The sequence below is a fragment of the Leucoraja erinacea genome, chromosome 12 (assembly GCF_028641065.1).
Source record: "Leucoraja erinacea ecotype New England chromosome 12, Leri_hhj_1, whole genome shotgun sequence".
Lineage (NCBI taxonomy): Eukaryota > Metazoa > Chordata > Chondrichthyes > Rajiformes > Rajidae > Leucoraja > Leucoraja erinaceus.
The window spans coordinates 8796397-8802073 of NC_073388.1; the positions used below are offsets into that span (position 1 = coordinate 8796397).

Sequence of the window (5677 nt, forward strand, 5' to 3'; positions counted from 1 at the left end):
TGGAGCGAAGGAAATAGGCAACGTTTCGGGCCGAAACCCAAGGGTTTCGGCCCGAAACGTTGCCTATTTCCTTCGCTCCATAGATGCTGCTGCACCCGCTGAGTTTCTCCAGCTTTTTTGTGTAACCTAAGGAACTGCAGATACTGGCTTACAAAAAAAAAATAGATACAAAGTGCTGTAGTGGCTTAGTGAGTCAGGCAGTATCCCTGGAGAATATGTGGAGGAAGGAACTGCAGATGCTGGTTTACACCAAAGATAGACACAAAAAGCTACAGTAACTCTTCAGGTCCAGTCAACATCTCTGGAGAAAAGGAATAGGTGATGTTTCGGTCTGAAGAAGGGTCCCAACTCAAAACATCACCTATTTATTTTCTTCAGATGCTGCTTGATCACTGAGTTACTCCAGCATTTTATGTCCATCCCTGGAGAACGTGGAGAGGTGACGTTTTGGGTCAGGACCTTCCTCTTCAGAAACTTTTGTGTTTGCATCCTGGAAAATAGGTCAATGGAAGATACCATCCCTATTGCATTACATTCAGCTTTGGATCATTGTGATAAGGGCACCTCTGTCCAGATGCTATTTGTTGACTGCGGCTCAATCTACAACAGCGTGATGCAGAATAAGATCATCACTCACTGAACCTCTGGAGCTTGTCTTGGGACCTCCACCTGCAACTGGCTTCTGTGCCTCCTCCTTGGCAGGCCTCAGTTGGTTGGAATTGTTCATAACATTCCCTCCACCCTGAACCTCATCACCGATGCCTCTCAGGATTGTGTGCGCAGTCTCTTGCTTGACTCTCTACACCGATGACTTTGAGGGCGCCATGTTGGCACAGTGGTAGAGTTGCTGCCTTACAGCCCCAGAGACCCCACACCATCCTGGCCACACACTCATCTTTCTGCTGCCACCAGTTAGAAAGAACAGGAGCCTGAAATCTGGTACATCCAGGTTCAAGAACAACTTCTTTCCCACAGCCATCAGGCTATTAAACTTGCCATCAACCAAACTCTGAACTATAACAACTATATTGCACTTTATCTGTTTAGCAAGAAGAATTTCATTGTCCTATTCGGGACACATGACAACAAACTCTCTTGACTTGATCCGTGACCTGCCTGGGTTTTCTCCGGGACCTTTGGTTTCCTCCCACACTACAAAGACCGATAGGTTAATTCGCTTGGTGTAAATGTAAATTGTCCCTAGTGTGTGTTGGATAGTGCTAATGTGCGGGAATTGCTGGTCGGTGCGAACTCAGTGGGCCAAAGGGCATGTTTCCGCGCTGTATCTCTAATCTAAACAAACAGGCTGTGTAGCCACGTACAACACCAATGCTCAAGAAGGAACTGCAGATGCTGGAAAATCGAAAGTAGACAAAATTGCTGGAGAAACTCAGCGGGTGTGGCAGCATCTATGGAGCGAAAGGAAATAGGCAACGTTTCGGGCCGAAACCCTTCTTCAGACTGATGGGGGGGGGGGGGGGGGGGGGGAAGAAGAAGGAAGGGGTGTCTCCTCCCCTTCTCAGCTCTCTCCCTTCTCTTTCGTTTCTTCTTCCTGCCCCCCCCCCCCCCCCCCCACCACCCCTGCATCAGTCTGAAGAAGGGTTTCGGCCCGAAACGTTGCCTATTTCCTTCGCTCCAGAGATGCTGCCGCACCCGCTGAGTTTCTCCAGCAATTTTGTCCACAACCCCAATGCAACCTTTAAGTTCACCGATGATCCCACTGTTGTCAGCCAAATCGTCAACAATGATGAGATGAAGTTCGGGACAGAGAGCGGGAGCTTTGTGTCATGGTGTCTGGACAACAACCTAGCCCTTAACGTCAGCAAAACCTGAGAGCTGGTTGCTGACTGAAGGTAGTGATCCTCATCAACAGCTGATGTAGAGATGGTTGACACCTTCAGCTTCATCTGCATCAACATCACCAGGAATCTAACCTGGTCCCTTCACACAGATGTGATGCACTATCTAAAAGATGCACTTTAGAAAGTTTACTGACGGGATGCTTCTGCACCTGGAATGATAACTGCTCTGCTATTGACTGCCAGAACCTGCAGAGAGTGGTGAACACAGCCCAGCCCAATAGACACTAGGTGCAGGAGTAGGCCATTTGGCCCTTCGAGCCAGCACCGCCATTCATGGCTGATCATCTCCAATCAGCCATTCATGCATGATCATCCCCAATCAGTACCCATTTCCTGCCTTCTCCCCATATCCCCTGACTCCGCTATAAACTTGTAAATTTGTGTAATTTCACTGCATCTATATGACAGTAAACTAATCAGAATCTGAATCTATGTTGGTTGTTTTAACATCACAGCTCCATGTTATTAGTAATCAGTTTCTGACCATCACCACATCATATGACTGCATGTCAAAACATGTTGCAATTCCACTCGGGACTTGAAGCACTTTCGGTAAACAGGTATTTACCCAAGAGTTCATTTTGCACAATGTTAGATTACTGACATTACTGACATTACTGGCAAGTGTTATCTGTACCACAACAGAATAACTGAAGCAGTTAACACCTGCTGCGGGTTTTGTTGTTTTCAAGCAAATTCAAAGCAACTTTAGGAACATCCTTCAGATGTTGCCTGCTCTTTAAACACGTGTGTCTTAGTCATTGTGAAAGATCTTTGTATGATGTAGATATCTTTCTGTAGCTCTGCAGAAGAGCTCTCCAACTTGTACTGTTACTCTGCCCTTTCAAGAATACTATGATATTTTGTCACTTCCCTATTGTAAGGCACTGTGGTTTCTACTTTAATTACTTCAGGAGATGGCACACAGGGGAGGCATGGCGGCGCAGCGGTTGAGTTACTGCTTTATGGCGCCAGAGATCCGGGTTCGATCATGACCACAGATTTTCTCCGGGTGCTCCGGTTTCCTCCCACACTTTAAAGCCTTTGCAGGTTTGAAGGTTAATTGGCTTCTGTAACATTGTCCCTGGGGTTTAGTTTTATTTAGTTTAGAGATACAGCGCAGAAACAGGCCCTTTGGCCCACCGAGTCCACACCGATCGGCGATCCCGCATATTAACACTATCCTACGCACACACACACACATACGCGCACACACACACACACGCACGCGCACGCGACAATTTACATTTATACCAAGCCAATTAACCTACAAACCTGTAAGTCTTTGGAGTCAAGAGTCAAGTCAAGAGAGTTTTATTGTCATGTATCCCAGATAGGACAATTAAATACTCTGTGGGAGGAAAGCGAAGATCTGGGAGAAAACATTTCTGGTGTTGAAAGTGCGATGAGGCAGCAACTCTACCGCTGCGCCACCGTGCTGCCTTAGGGTGGAGAATAGAACTGGTGTATGCGTGATCGTTGGTTGGCATGGACTCGGGGGGCCAAAAGGCCTGTTTCCATGCTGTATCTCTAAACACAGTATCCTTATAAAAAACACCGAACATTTCCCTTTTCTGCATTGATCTTGTATTTAAATCCGATTACTGCACCTAACGGAAATAGATTTTCTGTATGCTTTATTTAAAAGCCTCAGCCTTGATTACCTCCATCAGATTTTTGCTTGTTACCAACTGAATTCAACCCGTTTTGCTCATAATTCATCATAATGAAAGACATAATGTTAACTGACAATCTTCTCCAACATTTAAACAATATCCACATCCTTCCTTGTTCCGGACACAATAATTTGAATACGAGTCAAATAATCATTTATGTAAATTTGCATTTGGCCCTCAATTTGTTGTGTTTCTAGCATCTTTAACATCCAATGTTTGCAATATATACATCTATAATGCTCTCTTACTCATTTTGAAGTTATATAATTTATTGTATATTTAGTTTTAATTTTAGAGGTACAGCGTGGAAAGATGTCCTTCTGCCCACCGAGTCCGTGCCGACCAGTGATCCGCGCACACTAACACTATCCTACACACACTAGGGACAATTTACAATTTTTACCTAAGCCAATTAACCTACAAACCTCCACCTCTTCGGAGTGTGGGAGGAAACCGGAGCATCCGGAGAAAACCCATGGGGTCACGGGGAGAATGTGCAAACTTCATACAGACAGGCTCCCGTGGTCAGGATCGAACTCGGGTCTCTGGGGCTGTGAGGCAGCAACTCTACTGCTGCAACACTGCGCCTCCCGATTAGCACGAGCGCAGTCCCCCACTACCACAAATTTAGCAGTCGGATATCCTGCATTTGGAGACAAGGCAGGCGTCAGCACACCCAAAGTGCAATGGGATAGCCTCGTGCTGGGAGAACCCCCTTTTTGATCATGGTCTGTCCCCTGCCAAGTATATATTCTCATACAATTTCCAAAATACGTGATATGAGGGGGGGCAATGTTGCCGTAACCATCAGGTTATAAAAGTTCTAGTTTTGTTCACCAGCTTCATGTGTTTACTTTTTGATTTTTTTAGTTTACTGTCACGTGCACCGAGGTACAGTGAAAGGCTGCCTTGCCAATATTTCTGAGAAAAGTTTCAGGTAGTTAGCTATTGCACAAGTGGGTGACCACTCATGAGAGTTGAATGCTTGCATATTCATCGCCCGAGAAAAGCATCCACCTCGCTGACCTCATCTGTGAAAGATTCGTCACTCAGCTGTCTGAGCATTTGCAAATTGTGCTTTGAACAGTCGTCGATGTCAAGGAGTAAATTTCATAACTGTCAGGCTTCTCGAGAAGGAATGTTCTAAAGAACAAGATGAGAGACCAGAAGCAGCTGTGCTGATGTATTCCCTGCAGACTGAGCATCAACAAGTCACAGTTCCACTTTTCAAAGCAGTTTTCCTTTGTGGTGTTTGGATTAATTGGAATTCTTTAATTGAATGTTTCTCAATGTACTTTATTTAACTAACTTTATTTATTTGGTAGAAGGTCCCTGCAGTGATTGAGGAGGACTTGTTGGGTGGCACAGTGGTGCAGCGGTAGAGTTACTGCCTTACAGAGTCAGAGACCCGGGTTCAATCCAGACTACAAGCGCTATCCATACGGAATTTGTACGTTCTCCCCGTGACCTGCATGGGTTTTCACCAGGTGATCCGGTTTCCTCCCACACTCGAAAGATGTACAGGCTTGTAGGCTAATTGGCTTGGTAACATTGTAAATTGGCCCTAGTGTGTGTACAGGATAGCGTTAGCATGTGGGGATCACTGGTCGGCACGGACTCGGTGGGCTGAAGGGTCTGTTGCCATGCTGTATCTCTAAACTAAACCAAAAACATGCAGTCACCCTGTAAAACTGTGAATAGTGGATATGGGAAGGGAGATTGAACTAACGAGTAATTTCTCCCGATTGAGCAAAAGTACTTTGGCAGGAAAATCGCAAATTTTTTCCTGAAAATTAAGCAAATATTATTATTAATGTTCCTTTACAGAGATTTCCGGCTCTTCCACAACAGATGACACAGAGCCATCCATGGAGATTCATCCCACGATACCTCATGAAATTTAATGATGTCAAAAGGCTTAACATTAATATTGATGTTTTCTTGCTGTCTTTTGAAGCAATTTATTTTGATGAACTGCCTCTGCTGAATTGCTCCCTTTTTCCTTTCTCACATTATAATATTATAATGGGTATCAAAAATGAGTTTAACAGCGTACATTAAGGAAAAATAATATTTATTTTCCAAATATTCCTGACAGAAAAACTTGGAGAATCCTCCAAATTCATTGTTAATTTGTCC

At 44.7% G+C, this 5677-nt stretch overlaps 1 non-coding gene across 1 annotated transcript; it reads right to left on the bottom strand.

Moving 5' to 3' along the window:
• Positions 1-4126: 4126 nt before the first annotated feature.
• Positions 4127-4290, bottom strand: LOC129702444 (U1 spliceosomal RNA). Its single transcript, XR_008724385.1, has one exon. It is a non-coding gene; the product is annotated as a U1 spliceosomal RNA (small nuclear RNA).
• Positions 4291-5677: the final 1387 nt, after the last annotated feature.